Source organism: Cyanistes caeruleus, chromosome 1, assembly GCF_971803275.1.
Source record: "Cyanistes caeruleus chromosome 1, bCyaCae1.hap1.1, whole genome shotgun sequence".
Taxonomy (NCBI): Eukaryota; Metazoa; Chordata; class Aves; order Passeriformes; family Paridae; genus Cyanistes; species Cyanistes caeruleus.
In genome coordinates this window covers 39,607,713-39,631,578 of record NC_141701.1, presented here as the reverse complement: position 1 = coordinate 39,631,578, position 23,866 = coordinate 39,607,713, and the positions used below count along the sequence as shown (strand labels likewise).

Genomic DNA, 23,866 nt, shown 5'->3' with positions numbered 1-23,866 from the left:
ATGGAACTTGTGCTCCAGGCCCTCCACCAGCTCTGTTTCCCTTCCCTGGATATGTTCCAGCACCTCAATATCTTTGTAGTAGTGAGGGGCCCAAAACTGAGCACAGCATTTGAGGTGTGGCCACAGCAGTGCTGAGTACAAGATCACTGCTGGAGCGGTTCTTTTTAGAGAGAAATAGTAATTGAATTGCAAAAAAATATATCATATTTTTCATAGTCCTAGAGCTGTTTTCCACTGCTGATAAAGTCTGCTCATTGTTGATGTTTCTCTTGACTCAATCCCCGTGTATCTGTGAATTTTTCTACAGTCATGCCTTCTGAAGAGATTGAGAAGCAGAGATGACTTATGGTAAGTAATTTAATTTAATACCTATTAGAGCCAAAGACAATGGCCTTCTGTGATACACTCTACACATGATTCATAATTATTCCTGTAGTGAATGTCCAGGCAGCAATCAGTGGAAATGAAATGACTGTGTAGTATTTTGTGACATGGGAGATGGAGCATGGAAAAGCTGGACTTGGACTGTGTAAACTCTTCCCAGTTCCTCCTGCTAATTTTATTGCCATGAACATGACTAATCCTAAAGGCACACACACACCTGATAACCTGCATGCACCTCAGACTAGGAAACAGGATCTCACTTAATTGGTGAGAAAGTAGAAGAAAATGTTATTGGCTTGCCTCAAGATTTACTGGTTGTTTTCACAACTAAAAGCTTTGTAATTGTTGACTTTAACCTTTTACAGGGCCAGGTTATCGTGTTATGCCCCTAGTTGCCAAATTTATTTAAATACATTGCAGTAGGGAGAAAATCTCTAAATCAAACATGGTAGTTGAATCATATTAGGAAAAAAAAACCCAGTATAAACAAGTATCTAACACAGCCAGTCATGATTAAGTATTTAAGTCTTCAGGTAATGTAAATAAGGAGTACATTTTCTTTAGATTAATCCAAGCACTTTAAACTGGATTAAATTAGTTGTTTTTATCATAAATGCATTTGCAAAAAAAGGTGATAATATTATGTAAAGTTTTATTTAATGCAAATTTCTTTAGTTGAAAATTCGACTTTATAATACTTGACTGGTTCTTTAATTTGCAAAACAAAGCTATATTCTGATTTATTTTTATTGTTTTATTATTTTTCTAGAAACAGCATTAAGGTATTTTCTGGAAATTAATTTTAAAATATTTTCATAATTAATGAATAACAGTTCTTGATTCTTCCTATTAAAAAGATTCACTGAAAACCAACTTTTGGGTTAAAGATTATTAATAACAAACCTGAAAATGAATTTCCTATTAATTTTAAAATACTCTAACATGCCTTTATGTCATATATGTGTGGAAATGCTTTTGTTTGATTTGTGTTTCTCAAAAACTGAACACTTGGACTCTTGAAAATAAGACATTAAATTGATGGGCTAACATCTGCTAGTCAGTTTTGAAAGCTTTGGTCTGTGTGTAACTGTTCTCCCATACACATGGCTGCAGTATCTTGTCTTTACAGGCCTTTATAATGCTTATGCAAGTGTAATGCCAAATTTAACAAAATCAGTGTTGTATTGTTTGAAATGCAGTAAATGTAAATGCTTGTCTTGTAGTGTGCCTTCATTTATTTTCTTTTACTGTACAGCCAACTTTCTGTAATGTTTTTCACTTGGACAGTGGCCACCTATGGTGGCTGTTTATCCTGAAGTGCATGCCCATGGGTAGTCAGCCTCCCTCTGTAATCCAAACAGAAATTTTCATTTAAACAAACCCAAGTCTGCTGATCCTATCTCAGCAGGTGTAAATTAAGAAACTTGTGAAACTGATGGTAGCTTAGGGGCCTGCAAACTCCAGAGCTAAAATACTTGGTAAGATTGCGTTAGGGACAACTCTAATTAACAAAGTACATGCTAAACCAAAATAAAGGTAATTGCTGGCAAATCATATTTAACTGGTGTAAAAACATGTTTCAAGATAACATAAAATGGCATGCCCTGAATTCAACAAATAGAAAAATCTATAGATCACTGTAGAAGCTTTTAATTAGAAGAACCTTTTAATTAGTAGAAATGTTATTTCTGCCTTAAGAAAGAGATGCCAAATTTTGTGCAGAAAATGAGTATAGAGCAACTGGGAGGAGAGAGAATCAAGAAGCCTATAGTTTGGCATTTATGGATCAAGTATCATGGTTCTCAAGTTTATAAAACTTGTCTTCCATTTGTCTGACATCCTATTCTTGTATTTAAAGACCTCCCAAGTTAAAATCAGAAGTGTTGAAAAACTATTAGGAAGATACACTTTTGAAAGTTCCAGCATTTGTTGATAGATGTACAAATGATTTCATTTGGTGTCACTTGTAGAAGTCCAAATTAGAAAGAATACATCTACAAACAAAATGTACTTCTGTGAGAAACTGTTAACAAGTGGGAGAGTGTAGAAAAATGCAGTGGGAAAAACCATTTTTTTTCTTTCATTCTTGATATCTTATCTATGTGCATTCAGGTTTTGTCAGATTTTGGGACTGAGGGCTATAAACCATAAAAAGCTGAAGTCAGTCTAGCTATGTTTATCTCACGTGTCTGGGAAGACAGAGAAATTGTAAGGAACAGAAAGTTAGGAATTTTCTCCAAATGTACATCCTATCTTATGTTTCTATGCTTTGTCTTCAGTGTGTATCCTTTTTAGTAAAACAGTTTATACATGGTAGATAATAAATGGAAACAATGTAATACAGAGGAACAGTTATTTTGTGTCATGGCAATTATTTTTATTAACAGTTACTTCCATCCCATTTGCAGACGTACACATAAACACAGACATTTCTATATTCATTCTATGTTTTGCAAGCCCATTCCTCAAATACGAGATTGATGTCTGCCTTTAACATGAAAACAATGTTACTTTTGTTCAATATTGGATTTTTTTCAGTGGGTTAATTACTCTGCCTTGTATCTTTAGCAGTATCTCTGCATTTGATTTCAGCACATTTGTTGAGCAAGTTTGTATCTGTTGCTTTTCTGCAATTCACAACCTTCAGGAGGAACTTTTCTGCAGACTTTCTAGCTGGGGTCTGCAAAGTCGAATTGGACTTGCTAGCTGATGCCTTCAAAGTCAGATTGTGTGCCCAAATAAAAACCCTCAACATAAAGGCAGGCTGATGTGATAGAGACGTGAAAGCTAAAGTGCTGTTGCAGTGTATTTGTGTATTCCATACTGGCTTGATGGTTTGTAGGGAAACCCCACCTTCTCTTTGAGCTGGTGTTTGATGCCATGGGTGATGTAGATTTGCAAGTGTTGAGCTGAATAGCTCATGTAGCATTTTAAGTCTAAAGTGGAATTTGCTACTGCTCTACATCTGTTTTCTTGGGAGCAAGAATAATTTTGCTGCATAATTTGGGTGATACTTACATTGCACCTGGGGTCAAAGTGGAAATCCTGTTTCCTGATTACTTCCTAAATGCACCAGCTCATGGAGCTAAGTGCAATCTTGGCACAGTAGCTCCATGTGCTCCAATGTAACCCATTTCTCTCTGCTGCTGTCCTCGATGCATGATCAGTTCTACAGAATTAGCTCCTGCTTCTCCAAACTGTCTTGTTTGCACAAGGACAAACCATGCTTTGTCTTCAGAATCTCCTGGTCTTAAGCAGGACATAAGAGCTGTGGAAAAACATGTGTGGCCCTACTGGAGACTGCTGATGTGCTTTGGAAAGGGAGGAGTTTCAAAAACCTTCAGTTTGTGGCTGCTTTGGTGACGACATGGCCAGGCTGTGTGCTTACACTGGGTTAGATGGCAAGTACAAAACTAGTAGTTTTTAGTGATTGAAAAGTGGTACTGAATAGAACAATAATTTAATTCAGTTACATTATTAATAATAATAGAATGAGGAGGGATTGACATGACTTGCTGATGAGGTAAATACGTTTTTTTGAAAGCATACTGTAAACAGAAACACAAGTCTGTGTTTGCAGGGCTGAGGGGAAGCCTGAACAAACCCAGATTCTTCATTTCCTGGCATAACTACTTGGGAAAAGATCTGTGGGAAACAGGGTATTTGCTATCCATCTTTACCCAGGTGGAAGAATTTTCTGCAAGGAAGTTCTGCTCAATGTTTGCCTATTCTGTTACAGAGCTGAGAAATTTTTTTTTGTGTTAATAGAACATGGATCAGTGAGAAAACTGATTCCTTCTAATATGACTTAACACAAAATGCCAAAAAAGTTTAGATTTCAGGCTGCTGCTGGGCCACCTGTCTTGGTTTCCTAACCTTCTGGCCTCTGTCTGCCCTTTAGATGACAGATTAGCTGTGAACATCCTCTATAAAAGGAAATAGTGTTCTATAAAATTCACACCAGGGTTTCCAATTTAGTATCAGAGTCAGGACATCCTAAAATAAAATTTGTTTCAAAAATAGTTTGGAGGGGGGATGTCAGGGTTAAAAGCAAACAATCTACTGATGTCAGTTAATTCTGTGAGAAAAACATGCATGGAAAAGGGGTTTAGAGTCCTGTTCAGGTGCAGTAGTTTTTTTGCTGATGGGGAGTAAAGCAAAGCAAAACAATAATAGCATGTTCCGTAAATCAAGTGTGATAAAGAAGAGTTCCTATAGAGCAAAACAGGAAGTTTAAAAAAGGCCAAACAATTGATCTTTGAGGACAGGAATGATATTTTAATTTTAACCTTTTTTTTTTGGCTTTAATTTAGAATTTACAAAGTGATGCAAATCATTGCCAGTAAATACCATTTTAGTGTATTCAGTGCACACATGTTCATACATGAAGAGATATGATAATATTTTAAATATTTAATTTTCTCTCTGCAAATGAAATACAGAGAGTTTTATATAACTGAGGTGTGTAAATCAGGATATTTATTTGCTTAAACTACCCTTTACCTTCCCAGTACATTTCCTTTCCCCCAAGTCGTACTGCAGAACCTGTGCCTAAGCTTTCCCAAGAATTTTATTTTAAAGACATTTTTACCTTCCATTGTTAAGATTTGTCCCATGGAAATATTATTTTCCAGATCTCATCTATAGTTGAGGATTGTTTTTTTTGGAAGTCTATGCAAAAACAATCATCTTACATTGTTAGTAGTCTTGGGTCAAAAATTGAACTGCACCTTGACGTAAAGCTTATCTAGGCATTTGCATCTTGAATACATTTATTTTTACAATATTATTACCATGTTTCTATTTCAATAAAATAAGACAACCTTATGTAATTCATAATTACATCTAATACAATCTGATAGTTTATGTGTCATTTAAAAACTGTCCTGTAGTGAAAATTAAGGTAATTTACAATTGAATAATACATGATACAATATATTATGGAAATGCATCAATTAAAAAAACCCAATATATTAATAATCTGTGAGTCTTAGATCTTTACTCTTCAATATTAGGAAAAAAATGGTTTAACCAACAGGTAAGTGCTGTCATTGTTAATATTTATTTTCTGAATATTTTGCTTTGGCTTTCAGCCTTTGGGTCTTACTGCATCTTTGTTACTAGCTTGAAAAATGTTGTAGTGCCACTGTTCTTCATCCAGGTTCTTAAAGAAAATGATCAAATCATTGCTTCAGCTTTTCTCTGTTAAGCTGAAAATATCAAGTCTCTGAATCCTGCACCATCAAAGCTCTAAATCATCTCTGTACACATTTTTGATGTAATTGTAGTTGATCTTTTTAAGAAGATTTTCTTTTTAACGTATTAGCTTGAAAACAGGTTATGCTTAAAAAAACCCCAACAAAACAACAGAAGGAATATGCAGCACTGCCAAACACAGAGTTAAAGGAACTATTGTGCTCTTGTTTTCTGCTCCTGTTTAGTAGTCTTCATTTTAAGCATCTCAGAATCACAGTAGCCCCTCTGGGCACAAAATTCACTAGAAATCCACGCTGATTTGACAACTCTTTTCGATGCTTCTGATCACCAGAGCAGAAGTCATTTTCTTTGTTCCTATGCATGACTTTCATTTGCTTATCTTAAAAAGAGTTGGGGTTGCTTGTGTCCATGTTGCCATGTGATCTTGATTGCTCTGTATCAGTGGACTCTGCCCTTTTTGTTAGTTGCCTTTTCCCAGTCTTAACATCTTCTCTAGTGACTTTTATTTCTTCCAGAGGCATTAAGTTGGAGGTGATAATCACTGATCCTATAGACTCCCATGAAAAACATCATCCTGATGCCTTGTGGTTATGCTAGTCCAGGGCTCAGCACACCCTGCATGCTACATGCCAATGCTTTTGGATAGGAGTGATGCAGCCAGCCTGGCTTTGGCTGCCATCACAGTCAGAGTGGTGAGAGCATGGGTGGAGCAAGTATCAAACTGCCTCAGTTTGGGGATCTGAACACGCTGCACTGACCCCGTTTGTTACTATCATCTGGACTTGTAATGACATCAAAAAAGCTATCAAGCCAGTTCCCATGATCTAATGTAAGCACACGTAAATTAGTATATAATCTCTGTTCTTAGCCTTCTTATTCACTTAGTACTGCTGCTGGCTCTGTTTTATTTTATCCAGAATTTTTTTAAAAGTTGGCAGGTCCTATAGCATTGAAAATATATCAGTAATATTTGCTATTAAAGACACAGACTGACTTTCTTTAAGTCTGAGTATTTTGTGGCATCCTCTGGCCTGAAAATTGTGAAGCATTCCTCTGCCACTTGCTTTTCCAACTCATGGTTCCAACCTGATTGAACAAACAGTATCCAAAATTAAAGCTTTATATAGAAACCTCCTTAAATATTTCTGAAAAATTTGGAATTTCATCAGCCTTATGGATGACTACATCTGATTTACAATGCATGAAACAAGCTAGTGAGCTATTCATTGTATATTTCTTCTGTGCCAAATTATCAGAGAAAATTTATTATAACACCATTGCATTGTCTTTATTCTTAGTTTAGTTAAAAATGATTGTTAGTCTTTTCTCATCACATTTCTTTTATGATTCTTTTATGCTTTTTATGATTTTTTTATGGTTGTAATTAGTTTTATTCTTTGTAAAATTATTTGCTTTTGAAATTATTTTTCTCTCAGATTGTGGCTTCTTGAGGAACTGTCACATTTACATATCACTGTGCTTTAAAAAATAATTTCTTGCAACTATTATCACTAAACTATGTTTAACTTTGTGACACTGACCCTTAAACATAGCTGATACAAATATGAATCTCTGTATGCTTTTGTTTGCACATGTGTACAGATAGATGGGGAGGGCTCTTTCGTGGTGTCTTTGGCAACATAAATTATGAGGTCTCTTCTTCTGCACCTTTTGTCTGGTCTTTAACTTCCGAAGATAAATTTTGAAACACTGAGACCTGTTCATGCTTGTGACCATTAAGGGCAGTATAATGAGTTTAATTTTCTATGCAAACAAAAAAAAAAAAAAGGTAGAACTCTTGTAACCAAGATCTTGAAATGATAAAGCTCATTTTATTGGCTCAGCTTTCATTATTGGTAATGTCTGCTAATCCCATTTAAGATTTCGGAATGATCCCACAAGGCTCTGTAACCAGTCTTTTCCTGACTTTGGCTGCAATTTTACAGCTGTCCCTCCTCTTGATGAAGTGTGCCTTTTAGAGGAGAGTGGATAACACCAAAGGAGACCTGCAGCCTCTCCTTTTGCATCCTTGATTGGCTCAAGGTTTAGGCAATAACTCAGGGAAAAATGCTGCTAGGGGTCTCAAAACAAGCTACATAATAAAAAAGTAGTTCAGCTTTGAAAGCTCTGAGTGAACTTTAGTTAAGGCCATGTTCCAGTTTTTTTGAATGAGTAGATAACACCCTGTAGTTTGATACAGAGCTGCATGCTGCTGAAAGCTTTTTCCATGTCTGATTGAGATGCAGGAAGCATCATCTCCCCCTTCCCCACCCTGGGGCACAGCACCATGGCTCCTCTCCCTGGGAGCACAGGGAACACGGGTCCTGGAGTGAAAAGTCTTTGGTGCTTCTCCTGGCAGCCTGTCTGAATCTGCTCGAGGGCATGGGAATCTGGCAATTGCCCAGCTGGTTTAGCATCACAGAATACATGATGCTCTGATTTAGCCAGCCACCTGAGGTAGGCAAAGAACACAAAGAGGGAAATTTCTCTACTTGCTTGATTAGGGCACCTACCAACCCAGAACAGCCCAAAAGGCAGATCTGTAATATTTCCATTTCAAGTAATGCTGGTCCTTTGTAAAAGTACAAATTAAATTAAGAGACCTTGTAGAAACAGTTTGTAAAAAGAGGAGCAGGAAAGTAGAACAACTCCTCCTTGGCCACAGATGCTTGACCTCTGTATCCCCTTATTCAGACGGCTGCATTTTCACCCTTATTTACTTACTTTAATTAACTTACTTTATTTACTTACTTACTTTTAACTATAAATTTACAGCTACTTACTGCACTTAGACAAGAACAAGGGCATCCTGATGCTGCCTTTTTGTGTGGTGGGGTTTCTTTGTGGTTGGTTTTGTTTTGTTTTGGTTTTTTTTCCTCTTCTGTCATTGTGTTGCTCTCAGATATTTGTTGCATCTGTTTCCTGTTGAGGAAGCTTAGTGCTGCCTTTTGTCCAGCAGGTGGAAGACTTGCTGCAGTATGTATAGCTCAGCAACCAGGCTATATATAAACATTTTCAAGAGGATACAGGAGTTTTAAGCCATTGGGGCAAGGAGATGCTATTGAATAGACAGTTTTCAGTTAATATGTTTATTTATTTATTTTTTTAATCTCTGTGTTAGTCAAGGAGATATAATGGTGGAGTTAAAAGAAAGGCAATCTCTGCACCAAAATTTGTAAACCTAAATTCAGTAGCTGAATCCAGGAGATGCCACTAGGGTAAATCCCAGGACTATAAATAGCTGTGCAGGGCCTGCTGGGTTTTGTTCTATATTTGTAGTGTCATCACAGCTGTAGAATGTAACTCTTCTTGAATTCATGGAATACACTTCCCCAAAGCACTTGCAGTTGGCAGATTTAGAAAGACTTTCCTGATGTTCAGTGGGACAGTACCATTAATGTTTATCATATTTTCTGATCAAGGAAAATACATTTGAAAACATTGGAGATATCTCTGTCCAGGGAATGTAGGGGAGGCCACAGGACTCACTGTGACTGATGTGCCACTGAGCAGAGAATGTACTGCTTCTGAACCTGTGAATATTATCCAACCTGTTGTGTTGTGCTGATCTTAGAAATGCTCTAGAATGTGCCTAGAGATATCTGATAAAGGCAGAAAGAGATGTTTAAAGTTGCTTTTAAGAAGAAATTAACTGAAGAAATTTACTTGTATAAAGTAGCTAAGGGTTACTTTAAGTAATATGCAATATACATGGTACGTATTAAGGTGAAGGAATTTATAAAGAGATGAAATAAGATCTGTAGTGATGTTTTTGGCTACGAAACTATTAAACATCTTTATGTGATTGGTATGAACTAAAGGAAAAATTGAAAAGTTATGTTTTATGGATGAGGCAAGGTCTTGGTGTTGTGCAGAAAGCTGGAATGAGAACCAAGAACTAATGGATTTAACAGAACTGATAATATAGATATACTTTTGTGTACCTGAAATATGCTAAAAGTTGTGATCTTGGGTTTCAGATCTCAGTGTTTTTCAGTATTTCAATATATATGACTTGGTGACTTAGAATTAAGAGTTAGAGACAGCAACATTGTTTTCATCTGGCAGAGTGATTATTTGGGAGATGATGATGGTTGTGCTGACTTAAAGTGGGTGAACAAAAGCTACAGAAGAACAACGATATGTTGAGTGTTTTAAAAGGCCCTTTTAGAGAAAGGGGGAGACAAAGATGATGTCTTCTGTTATACTGATGAGTTTGGCGGAAATTGTAGGAATCTGGCAAAGGGTAGGGTGTGAAATTCAGTCATTGCTCAAGGAAATATATATAGTTGTTTGCCAAACCTCACTCTTTTTATCAAAGTTATGCATCCCTTACTCCTAAGGAAATTCAGATGGAAGATGAATGTCATGAATGTCGCCCTACTGAATGTCATAGCTGCAAGATTGGCTTTTTTCTTTGTTTTCTTTTTTTTTTTTTTTGTGTTGTACAAAGTGTGATCTAACTCTTCAGTGGGTTTTTTTTACCATTTTTATGCTACTGTCTGCTCACCAAAAATTTAATATTTTGGTCATTTAGAATTTGGTGTCCTGGGGTTGCAAAAATGCTGAAATTGTGTAATGGGAAAAGAAGCATGTTGGGAGTAGACTACTAGAGAGATACTTCTAACACTTACTACAATTCATTATGTAAATGCTGTGATAGATACATAATATTCTTTCTTCAGGTGAATTATTGTCTATTTTAAGCTTGTATTTTAAGCTTGTTTGACTTGAAAAGCTAGTTCTTTGTTAGTCTCTGTTGACAATATGATGATATTCTATAGCTGAGCAAGATGTGCCTGGTCAGCCCCTCTGCTACTTGGGTCTCACAGCTGTGAGACTGAGCACACAAGAAGGCTGAAGGAGAATGGTTCACAAGGGATTAGGACAGTGCCTGTGCTAGTTTTGTTGCTAAGAACAAGAATTTAAGGCCTAGTGAAAGTCATTAGTCGATGAAACTTTCTGCTTGCTGCATCTTGTTGAAGCAATTCAAGTGTGTGTTACATGATCTATAACGTTTGCATACAGAGTGCAACCTAATTGCAGATAATTGTAGTGAAGTGATAGGTATGCTTTTCTTTTAATAACAAATATTGTGAAACTCTTAGCCATTTCATTTAACTTATCACAGATGAATTTATCTGTAAGGTGAGCAACACTGTTCAGGCAAACCCTAAAACCTTTCTGGGATTTTTTTTGTGGAAGTTCTGTGGATTTACCTACAGCTGTGAAAGATGATCTGTATTTAAAAAAAAATATTTTTCTTCAGTGATAGTGAGCTGGGATCCCAGCACTGCCCTTTCTTAGATGAATAAACCTAGTCTTGTGCCAGGAGATCACTTGGTAAGATTCTAGAGTCAGAACATATTTTTTTCCTTTGCTTGCCTTGGCACAAAGCTTTAGGGATGTGTGATTGATAGCTGTGATATACATTTCAGCAAAGGAAGAAGAAGAAAGCGTTCAGATCAGCATTTTTGTCCAGCTACATATTTTTCTCTGAAGCAAAGAATAATTTATGAAGTAGAAGCACTTATTCTGACAGCAGGGATGTCCTCTCTTAAGACACTGGTAATACGGTAGACTCTTGTTCCCCCAATAATTAAGTCAAATGCTTCCTCTGTGCCTGCTCTATGCTCCTGCCACTGGTTAGATTGAAGAGTGTCATCAACAGAGGAATTCCGTGTTGTTTTAAGCACTGTGTTTCACTGTGGCGCCAAGTCAAGTATCCTGATGGAGTTTAGTGTCTTCCAGACTATTTGACCTGTTTTAAAAATTGATGTGAGAGGACACAAAAGCCCCAACTTAGGGAGCAGCAGAGTGTTTGACAGCAGGTTCATGTGAGTTCAGTATTTTGCATTCCCTCTTAGTTGTTCTTCAACTACTCCTGTACATTCTGCTGCTTATATCATCAATATATCCTTAAGAAGAAGAAAGAAGAGGAACATTTGGGATTCATTGTTTCACACTGTGTTGCTTATTGTTGCTGCTGGACAGATGCCTGTAACTGGAAGTTTGTATGGCATCTCATTGATCCTACTACTTACTCAAAAAAGGTGATATGTAGGATCTTTATTACAAAGAGCACAGAAATGCAGCCTATCATAGGGGCAATGCTAATATTAATTCTAAAGCTTTTATAAATCTACATTTAACTTTTTAGTGCCACAGGCTTTGTTCTAAAGATGTATAAAACATGTCTGGTTTTATGCAACTTGAAATCATGAATCTAAGCATTTTTGGTTTGGGTGTAATTCTCTTTTAGAAACTGATTTTATTCCCTGTTCTAGAAGCTTGTACCGTATGGGCCTGTCTTAATTTTTGTCTTCTTTATACTTTCATTGTGGTGTAGCAGAACCTTCAGAGCATAATCAACACATTTATTTTTGGTTGAGTACTTTTACAGGACTGTAGAAACAGTCTGTCCTGTATAGCTGCCTACACTAGTGAGTGAGCCAGAAAACCTTCTAATAAACAAAAAAAACCCCAAAAAACAACAACTGCACAGTTTAACAGGGTATATGTTAGGATTAACCATAATTGTAATCAAATAGCCTTGCTTCTCATGTTCCTCTGCCTTCATCTTTCTCACATTTGAAATATTTGGAGATTTGAGATGTAGTGTCTGACAGGCAATAGTGTCACTGTGCTGGAGCACTTCTGTGTTGTCTTTCACAGGAATTGCACAACTGAGGCTATTCTGCCATTCACTGATTTTACGTAGCAGAACAGTGCCGTAGCTATCTCAGCAGATTGAACAGATTATCCATTTATGAATGTCAGGGTGTGGCACAGGCAGGTGGCTTTCTGAGGCCCTGACCTCTGGGGCTGCACAGTGTCCCCAGGCAGCCCCTGGCACCTCCCAGGGGATGGAGACCAGCCCTGCTGCAGCCTGACTGGGGCAGGGTCTGACCTCCCCAGGAGCTGACATGGGGTCCTGAGACCTGGGCAGAGCGTGGGTCCTGGGTGAGGCTGGTCAGGGCCAGGGAACCCTCTTAGTGCCGTCAAAGCTCCAGCATTGAATGGCTTGGCACTACTTGATTCTTGATATTTTTTGAGTTTCAGTTCAGTAGAGACCCTGTTAAAAAGATGTGGGAAAAATTCAAAACCATCTGGCAGTTTTGGAATATGGAAAAACACAGAGCAGCTCACTGCATTTTTGCTAAAAACACAAGTTTTTTTCTGGAGGAAAACAGCTGCTGTATGAGACTTGAATCCCAATTGTAAGAGATAATTTGGAAGGTGTTAAAAGTGCCACTGAATTTTTTTATCTTCTGCCATTTCATAGTTCACTCCTGCAAACAGGTATGACTTCATACACTATTTACTAGAATTCAGGGTATAAACAGGATGTTTTCTACATCAGTTGCTAAGTGGGAAATGCTTGGGGGCTAAAGTCTAGCAGGGGGATGAGAAACTTCATTTATGTACATTCTCAAATTTTTAACAGTTAAACTGGTGCAATTGTGCTTGAAAATCTTCTCTTCAGCTGAAATTAATGAATACAAATCTAGTGGTTTTCTGATATCAGTTGACTCTAATTTGAGTCAGCAGGCATTAATACTTTAAGAATACCTTTTATAAGGCATAGATAGAAATTCACAGAAAGGTAGCTGAAAGGATAGTTTTGTTAATTTGGTTTATTGAAACAGGAACGTTCTCTACATTAATGGAATTTCAGTGGAAGTCTGACAAAAAAGTATTTGTGTCATTTGTCCATTTATTCTTGGTTCAGATTTTGAACTCAGTTCTTTGTGCCAACAGAGTACTTGGGGTTTATGCCCTCTCTAATTAAGTGAATTTTATACTGAACAGCTCTTGGCTCTTAGTCTGTGGCTAAGTAGGAGTTGTCTCTTGGCAGAGTATATTGATTTGGTGCATCAGTAGACTGTCAAATAATTCCTCTTTTACCTTATCACCAAATTGTATATTTTCATTCTATCTTTATTTTACTTTCATTCCTGTTTTTTCCCCTTCATATTCTGTTGACATTTACCTCTTTGCATCAACAGTGAAGGTAATGGGAAGGAGTAATTTGTTTTCTGACAGTATAGAACATTTCTTTCCTTTTTTTTCCTTTTAGTTATTTATGTTCTATTTTGTTTTCTTATGACTTTTTGTATGGACTACTTTAAGATGTGCTTGCTACATGGTAAGTCCATAGAGGGAGGCTACAAGGGACATTTCTAGAAGCAAAGCAGGCCACCAGACTGTGCTATTTGGCACAGGTGGCATTACAGAGATTGCTGCTTCTTGCAGTTTTTATTGAAAACAGGCTTTGATGGGGTGGTTGCTATAGGTTCTGGACACAGACTTTCCTTTGGTAATACACAAGGAGATAGAACTTTCAGACTTCATGTTTGTTAGGGCACAGATATTATTACACTGTAGGTCAGTCTGTCAACAGATGGAGCAGGACCTTAAGGGGTTCTGCAGTTTCCTGGCTGCAGATGGAGGATCACTCCTGGCAGAGTTTGTCTAGCTTGCAGCTAGATTACTAGGTCCATTTTTAGGAGCCCAGCAGTACAAAGACAACAATTAACTGGGGTGTGTTCACAAAGGGCCACTGAGGCAGCTGGGGAGCCTGTTTCACGTGACTTCCTTGGGACAGGCTGTTTAAGGAGGAGAGGTCTCAGTACTGATTTTCCTGTAACACAGGAGAAATGCACAGCCCTCTGACAGAGCAGAGAGACTTGTTTCCTTGGGCAACAAAATGAAGCATGAGATTCTGCCCTTAGTGTAGCTGTGGGACTCAAGTATGTGAAACTGCACTTTAAACTGAGGGTAGAACGTGTCTCAGTGCACATTGCACTCCTTCCCTCACCCACTGGTGGCCTCTCTGCAGGACCATTTCTGTTGTAGGACTCACATCACGGGGAGATTTTTGCATTTATGATATATTTATAGCTGTTGTAAAAAATGAGCCCTGATGTCGTGGGGGATGAAAAGCTCTCTTTCACCTCCGGGTGGCACTGCTTAAAAACACTTCTGTTTGCTTTAAAGATCTCTGTAGAAACTGTCCATGGCACGTTTCACAACTACAGTAGTTGGCATCATCATGCACAACAGATAAACTGGTGAGGCAAGCTTCTGATCACAAACCACAGAGGGAGCTCAAGGGTTTTGTCACTTTGCGCCCATTTTCCATACACCACAATTTCACATTGCTGTTTTTCTGGAGATATTTTATTAGTATTCTGATTGTTTTTCTGTATGTTACTTGATAAAGATATTACTACAGTTTTTACAAGCCCTGTTTATATGAAGTTATGCTTACCTGCTGATAAATGATCAAGGGGGAATCAAACCAGGTAATACCCTCCTGATCATCTACCTGTACAGGACAGATACTGTGATTTATGCTCTTACTTATAACAAACATTATACCCTCCCAATAGCAGGGAAGGAATTCCATCTTCAAGCTGCTTAGAAGTCATAATTCACTATCTGAAAAAAAAATAAAAAAAACATGATATTAAAAGAAAAAATTCTGGTTCTCATTTTACTTGTATCTGGCTTGCAAGTTGTTGGGACACTGCTCTGTTAGTCTCTTCAGAACTGCCCATGTGACTACAAGAAGTGGAGATGAAGTTATTCTCAATGAAAGCTGAAAATCTCACTTTTTTCTGATATATTAAGGATGATAACACAGACTATGAAAACCCCAAGCAAACTGAGACCACTGGTTGTGTTTCCTAGCCACAAGGTATACAGATATTGTCACCTTTTACACCTTGGCTTCCACAATCCCATCTCAGCATCAAGTCCTCTCTTTAAATGAGAGAAAATTTAGGGCAGATGCAGAGCTATGGTGTTCCCTAGATTCTGCAGTCATTTACTTAGGCAGGGGAGAGGCTACTTTATTTCTACATTTAAAAGAGTCTCTTACTGATCTGTTGATGAATTGTGGAGGTAGGATATGGGAAGAGGTCTGAAGAAGATCAAATGCACAGTGGGGGAAGGAGGAATTTTTGCTTCACTCAAAAATAAAATCTTATGAGATGAGTATTTATTTATTTTAATGGTAGATCACTGCAAATTTTGTAACTCTTACAAAAATTAATGTAGATTTAATTTACTTTATGTGTCTCTGAATTTTTCATTTTCTTCTGGTGCTGGAAAAACATCTGCAAAGAATACTGAAAAGAGAAGGAAAAAAATACCTCAGGAATTGGCCATGGTATATGCTTTGGTATCTTATTCTTCAAAACCAGTTTCTATTTCAGACAAGAAGTGTTCATCTACACACTGAAATATGAATATGTTGTGTGGTGTATTTTAGGCATTATATTATACCCTGATTCACCGGCATGTTCCTCCCTTTGCATGTAACTGCAACAATTTAAATGAAACAATATTCTCAACTAGAGTGCTTCTCCGTAATATTCTCAGTAATACATTATCATACCTGTCATGTAATACCACATGAGTAATATAGCCCTTTGTTACATAATTTCATAATTTGCATAGATTGTTAGGCCTGAGTGTAGGATTTAGAACTGCTCCTAAACTCTCCTAAATCTCACTTGGATTTCCACTGTTCCTGAGCCTTCAGCAAATCGTGTACTCTTGAAACAGCAAAGTCCTTTACCTTATATCTAAATTTAGCAAATAAATCTGTCCCACTGTGGTCAGAGGCATATGGCATTTCTCTTAGTCACTCAAATAATTTGTATCTCTGGTGCCTTAATCTTTGCCTTTTCCCACATTTGATAGATCTAATACAGTTTTGCATGAAAATGTTATAAAGGTTCATTAACTAATGTTTGTGCAATGTTTCACATGATACCCATAAGCTATTATATGACTTTTGGAGGTGTAGAATAACATCTTAAGTAAACAATGTTTTCAAAAGCTTAAATAACAATTTTCTCTATGGTGTTGAACTATATTGTGAAAGAGAACGTTTGTACAAGGCAAAGTGTACAAAAGACACAGCTTTCAGGCTATCATCTGCACAGCATTCAAAGATTACCAACAGAAACTCTGAGCAGGGAATAATCAGACTGTTGCTTAAGTATTCAAGATGTGTTTGCTGTTGCCATAGGTGATATAGAAAATGATACTGAACTAACATCAACATTTGTTCTCAGGTAGGGCAATAGCATTTGTAACACACTGTGGCTGGGGTATGTGTGAGCAGAAAGAAGCAGTATCCATCACTTAAACACTGTCTATCTGACTTGGTTTATCTCTCTCCTGTTATAACACTTCAAGGATTGTGGTTGCTATCAAATTGCTTTCCAGAGCACCAGGTAATACCTCTTTCACCTGTTTCCCAATTATTATTCTATAGCATGATAGTATATTCAGGATGAATTTATATTCTGGTTACACTGCAGCATATTATATTTTTGGTTGTTTGGATTTTGGGTTTTTTTAAGAGATTGTGCCAAGATATTTGTTTTTAACATTTTGACGAATGCTAATTTTTTTTAATGCATACATGGTTCTACCTGATATTTTCTCTGTCAGCCTAGGAAAGATGTACTGATACTTTTAAATTTGACTGGGAAAGTTAATCACATTACTTCATGTATAGTTTTCTTACTCTTTAATTCGATATCCACAGGATCAGGGGCCTGAAACTTTCTTTCAGTCACGGCCTCTTTTTTCTTCAGAAAGTGACTATTTCTATTTAATTGCTTAACCTTAGGTGCCTATATTTGAAATATTTTGTGTTAGTGATTATGAATACACCTTCAAAATAGATCAGACTAAGAGATGCCACTTTAAAAATTATAGGTTAGCATGTGCTTCTAAAGCATGAGAAAGAACAGTTCATACTATGCTTCGTAACTGTCAATTGCATTTTTGCCTATTCTAACTATTTTTAGTGAAGATGCAATACTTTGTTGAAAACTATTTTTTCAGAGTTTTTACCAATTTCACCCCTTGAACATCTCAAATGAAATTAAAAGAGTTTAATTTGCAGAAACTTTGACTTAAAATTTAACTTAAAATTAAAAAGCCTCCTATAAATGATGTTGGGATATAGAAAAAATGAAAGCATTGGCTTACTAGGTTAGGTGTTAAATTTTCTGCCACATTTTACTTAGCTCATGAAAAAGATAGTGTCATGCTTAGGGTGCCAGCAGTGATCCTGAGCACAGTAATTGCCTATTTTGTTCTCTTTTTTTATTTTTTTTTTGTCACATAGTGTTATTGCCTCTTGGCTGAATATGGGATTTGTATTACCAAGGAATGGTAGCTATCTGTCAGTGCTGTTATATAGTATTATAAATTAAAGTTCATGGATTTTTCCAGCCTGGCAAAATATATTAAGAGTATTCCATCCAAAATCCATGAGAATGACATTGCTAAGTGGCCAGATACATCCTAAAATTATTGCTTTCAACATTAGAGAAAAGCAGACAATACAGCCTCTTCTTTCTCTCTAAATTAAAAAAAAAAACTTCCTGAAAGATCTACAGCAAAGTGCTCCATCTTTGTGTGTCCCAAACTCCTATTCTGGGAGATTGCATCTATGGCTGTGTACCTCCTTTAAGAATAGGATGACAAAACACACAAGCTCTGTGTGTGATTATTGGAGGAGAAACTCTGAAAAACCTCCTGAGAGGCCAGATATTTGCTTTAGAAGCTTCTGTATTCAGACATCATGATATGCTTGCTGTATTAGTTGGGCTTTACCATGAATTTCCAGTGATCTGCTTGAAATGTTCTATTTTGAAATGAGAAGAAAGTTATATTCCTTCCATTGGAGTACGTTTGTTTTTTCTTTAATTGTACAAATCTTGTTTTACCAGCCTTTAAGTTTTCACCCAGCACATGCTGATGTAGACCACTCTTGTCTACACAGGAAAAGCATAATGATTTTGATGAAATGATGAACAGTATAAACAGTAACATGCAACTGCAGTTGTAGAGCAAAGCCTACCTGCCAGTGTGAAATCAGGGTTTCACTGTGCTAGGCATTGTATAAACAACTTGTTGAACATGATTTCTGTCTCAGTACTCAAAGGCTAAATACAGAGAGGCAAAGTGTGATGAAGGGGTAGAAACTTTTTACCTGCCATACCCTTCAGATCCGATTTTTTAGTCGAAGTGCCATGGTTTAGAAACATTGAACCACAAAGAACTGTAAGGATTAAGGTTGTAAAGCAGACATTAAAGATCTAAAAAGATAATCTAATAATTTTAGATAGAAGGGGTTAGGGGGAACCTTTTCAGTCAGGTACTTTATTTTTGTTTTGTAGTGCATGAAGCCAGTGTACTCAAAATCAATGAGGTATCAATTTATGGCTAACACATACAGTGGTTTCAGAAGATAAAAGATAATGTTTGATTGAAGGAGTTGCTCTGTGTAAAGAAATCAATGTGTCAATTTTAATAGTATTAAATTGTTGCAAAAAATTTCTTGGATACAAGCCTTCAAAGTGCCAGGCTGGGAAAATGGTGCCTTTCCTTACAGCTGGACTTGCATCTTGGTGTAGAGAGATGTATTTTGTTATCCCCATTGCCAAAGACCAAAGATGAAATAATTATGCTTGGATGATGCTATCATTGATCTCACTTTTGGAGTCAGTAAATTAAAATGGGAACCAGTGCATGAATGATCTTAGCTTTTTATATTGCTTTAGGATGATAGAGACCTGACTTGAGTTTTTTTGAAAGTCAAACTCAAATTTTGTGTTTAAAAAAATATGAAAATATTTGTGCCAAGTAGGACAAGAAACAACAAGAAAAGAAAAATAATCACTCCAGAATAAGCAGCAGTAAATGCATTTTACAGAGACTGGGATGCTATGGACCTGCCTTTTTTCAGAATTGAATTTAGCAGCATGATTTTATTTTGATTTTGCTCCAGCTATGCCATGCAGAGATAGTTTTGAGATGTATGTCAGTGCCAAATCTGAGTATATAAACACAGCAAGTTTGTCTTTGCCTTTCTAGACAAACAATTCTGGAGACTCAGAATTCTCCTTGAGGTTCCTAGACTCCTGTCTTGGGACTACAGATACAGTGGCTAGGTGAATTTAAGTGTTATTGATATGCTTAAAAGGAAAATATGTTCTACTTTTTTGATTGTGCTTAGGGGTGATTGCTAATATTAAGGGGAATGACATAGCCATGCTCATGTTTATAATGGTGAGGCTATCTTAGCTAACCTAATGTTTACAAAAAACACACTCTCAGATATTATTATCTTCTTTCCTATGATATAAGCAGTTTTATTTACACATCAGAAAGGGAATGGCTTGTTTGTCCAGTTATAACCCTTTGAAAAATGCCATAAGGAGCCCTTTCCTTGCTGAAGAAATTTACTCTTTGTGCCATGGCAACAACAGGCTTTCAGTTTCTTGGAATGTGTTCTACTGCCTTGGTATCTGTTGTGTCAGCACCACCTGGAAAACAAACAGCATCCTTGGAGACTGTAAACTAAACACAGGAACACCACAGAGTTTGTGTGATTGCATTTTGTGTTCTGATATGTGATAAAGATCACCTGGGAATGGCTTGTCAAGTCATAGTTGTACGGTATTCAGTGATACAAGTTGCTACCCATGAGATTTGACCCAAATGATAGCACAGAAAAGTGTTTGCTGCTGTGCAAGGAAACAGATCATGTTTTAACAATAGAAATATGACTGAAAGTAGATGATAGAAAAACTGTAAGACAGCTCTGGTTTTCTTGTTTTCCTAAAGCTTTCTTTATGAAATGCTTCAAATTAATAAATAATTGTAAAATTTCATTTTCTTTCTATCTAATATGCACATGTTGTGTGGACAGTTCAGATGATGCATAACAAGGCAAAACTTGAGAATAACTACCTGCTGATGGTTTAAAAACAATAAAAGAGAACTTTTTTTCCCAAGAAACTGAAAGTGTGCACTGGAACATTATTGTAGACACATTAGAGCAGAATTTTTAAAAACATTTTAATCCTCATAATTCCTTTTCAGTGTCTGTCTTGCTCTGCTGGCCATAATCCTCCATATTTCATGAAAACCTCTCCATTCAGTGGCTTATTTCAGGAATTCTTTTCTGCTGCATTCAATCTCTCCCTGATCTTACTGGTGGGAGAGTGAGCAAGCTTGGCTGGTGGCTGAGATTAAACCACGACAGTGATACCTTCTTCACTGTACTGGAAACTGGTCTGTTCAGACCTTAAATATAACTTAATCTGTGCTGGTTTAGTTGAGTAAAAGGAATAGCCAAAAGCAATGAACAAGAAAAGTAAACTAAACTAAATTTTAACAGGAATGATACTGAGAATTAATTACTGTTTCTTGCAAATAGGCCAGTGTAGCTTTCAGGCAGTGAATTTGAAAGGAAAAGGTTGAAAGTTGGGTTTTTCCCCCACAAAACTTGAAATTGTGAAAATCTTTGATATATGTCTCATGGATGCTCAAAAGTAAAAATAGATAAAGGAAGGAATAAAGAAAAGCTAGTGGAGAATATATTCATCAACAACAGTTGAACACTGTGATCTGTAAGCAACCTTTTAGGATGCCTCTGATAATTTGGAATTTGGCAAGTTAGATGGGCCAGAGAAAGTATCTGTGAGAGATGCTGTATTTATGCTCTTTCTCCCTAAGATTCTGCTGGTCAGAGATTCTTGCTAAGCTGCTTTTTGGTCTGGCTTAGCCCCAAAGGTCTTAAGTTCAAAGATTCATTTCTTCACAAAGACAAAAACCTTGCTTTTGCCATCCTGGCACAGGAGGACAGCAGCCTGTAAACTGGGTATTGTTGCTGTGAAGGTCCAAATAAGTAATGGTATTTTATTGCAGTGACTTAAAGCTAACATACTTTCCTCCACCCCCAGGTTTTGCTGTTGACAGATGACCCAACAGAACTGTTTTATTCTACCACATACCCATGTGTCTGCTGCTGAAGGATTTCTGAAGACTTCATGTCACAGTAGAGCTGTCTAATAGATACCTCCTACCACAAATTTTTAGCGTGAAGTCTTTGAAACATAGCACCTTAGCAGCAACCTTCAGAGTAACATTCCTTTGAAGCAGCACATTCCACATAATTTCTGTTCTGTTCATGCCTTCTCTGCCCCTTAGCCACAGCACATTCTGCTGTATCTCATGCTAACATTGCTCATTCTGATATATTCCTTTAGTAGATTGGAGGTAATTCAGTTCTGGGCCTTGGCTTTTTAAATGTCACAAAGGTGTCGTGAATTTCTTCTGTGCCTCAAAAAGAGCACAGCCATCAGGAAAAAAAATTAATAGGAAACAATCAAACTGAGAAGACCAAAGACAATGCAACAACACAAGAAAATATGTCCTAAAATGTCTGTATCTACTACCTGCATTTTCCAACAGCACATCTGTGATACAGACCTTTTTCCCAGTGATTTACATTTGCCAAGCAGTAAAAGTGTACTTTTTCCAACTGTTTGAATATGCAGGCCCACTCATCTTAAAAATAATTCAGCTTTGAGTTTGTCTTTTTTGTTCCTTTGACAGCTGTGTTACAAAGCAGTGCTCTTCTCAATGTGAGGGTGCTTTGGTCCCCTTCTAAGTATCTACTGTGCATCTTCTGATAGTCTCTTCAGTCAGCAGAGGCCCTGTTGTTATGTAGGGATCTAGGTCCCCAAATTCAGATGGTACATTCTGACAAATTCAGACCATAATTGTGTTTTGTTCTAGGAGGAGAGACACTATAATATGTTCAATGTTATATTTGCACTTCGTTGCAAATATATTTTGACTTTGGTTCTTTGCAGGAAGTTGTTGAGGCCTTTATTCTAACAATGTACTTCACTGTTAGAATCAGGCACCTAATTTTCTTTTAAATCTCAAAATTTACAGGAAGAAAAGGTCAAAGAGCTGAGAACTTAAACTCCACAATTAAAAAAGCTTTAAAAATTTTTTGTATTTTCTCATTGTCATCAGCCTGAATTGCAATTATTTTCTAAAGAACAGTTTTATCAGCACCTTAGAATCCCCTAAAGAGAGGATTCTCTAGTGCATTGTAAAATTTTAGATAAAAGCATTTTATAATTTTTGCATTGTTTAAGATACTGTACTTTTAGAGCACCACTGCATGTGCTATTTTAGTAAATAGAATATACTCTCTACTAACTGTGTCATTTTCTTCTACTTAACAACCTCACTTGTACAGTTAAAGAAACTTGCTTAATTAGTTTGTTACACATAATTAGTTAGATCAGGAATGTAGCTGTTTCTTATTAGTTTTGTGTTTCTCCACAATATTAACTCTGGTCATTCACCATTTACATAATCTTGGTTTTGAATTTTGAAAATGTTTATGAATTTCTATTTTGACATTTTTACGAAAATAGTTAGGGCAGATGTAGTGTAGAGCTTTATTTATTGAAAAAAATTACTTTTGAAATTTTTCTACAATTAGAAAGCATTTAAACCTTGTTATGGATAAAGAGAAAAAGGCATGTTTTATTGGAAACCTGAATGGAGCAATATCTAGAAAAGTTTGAGCAGGAGACAAGGAATGTCGCTGAAAGCTGCCACACTAGACAGCTCATGCGAAGTTTGGTAGTAGTTGGAGGTACTAAACATTGTACATGATCTGCCTGACTTAACCTTAGGCTTTGATCTTGTTAATCACTTAGGAGTTTTCCTCTCCTTAATTTTGACTTCTGGTAGGCCAGGCTACAAACATAAACTCACCAAATAAATACTTTAATCCACTGGGTCTTCCTGTCAGATCAGCTGGTAAGGCATTATAATGGAAGCTGAGTCATTCATATTGTAGGAGCTCTTATATCAACACTGAGCACAGTTCTACACATTTGGGTCATTTATAGCTCTACACTTATTATCATGTTGCTCCAGAACATTGAGTAATATTATTCAATAATGAATAAAATCTGGGGCAACTGAAGCAGGGAGAAAAGGATACTGGTGGACAGGAAATGCTGAAAGACTCTTGCCCATTATGCAGTTTTCTTCATGTGAAAGATGCACATTCATAACCTTCCCTTTAGCTTTCTGGTTGAGAATTACTTTTGTATTTCACGCTGATTCTAAATTTCTTGGGACTTGTTGGACTGTGGCCTGAGTGTTGGTCAGTCTCTAGGCAAGTGTTAAACCTAGACATCACTGCTTGGGACAGTGACCTGCTGCTGAGATCTCAGCAGCTCCATTTTTTGTGAACATTTTCCTTCTGCTGGCTTCCCATAGACTTTTCACTCAGGTTGCCCAAAAGGTGTTTGATGGCCTGCTCACAGATAGCCTTAAATATAGATTAAAGCATTAACATCTTTCATGTGGAAAAAGGAGCTCTCTTAAAAAAAGGCTTGGATTGTGG

General features: G+C 36.9%; 1 protein-coding gene across 1 annotated transcript in view; it reads left to right on the top strand.

Annotated features, from left to right (window-relative positions):
• RP1 (RP1 axonemal microtubule associated) overlaps positions 1-23,866 on the top strand; it is a 205,012-nt gene continuing 181,146 nt past the window's right edge. The window contains exons 1-2 of the mRNA XM_086888036.1: positions 1-348; positions 16,692-16,853. The gene's annotated coding sequence lies outside the window, so the exon portion shown is untranslated. The remainder of the gene's footprint in view (positions 349-16,691; positions 16,854-23,866) is intronic.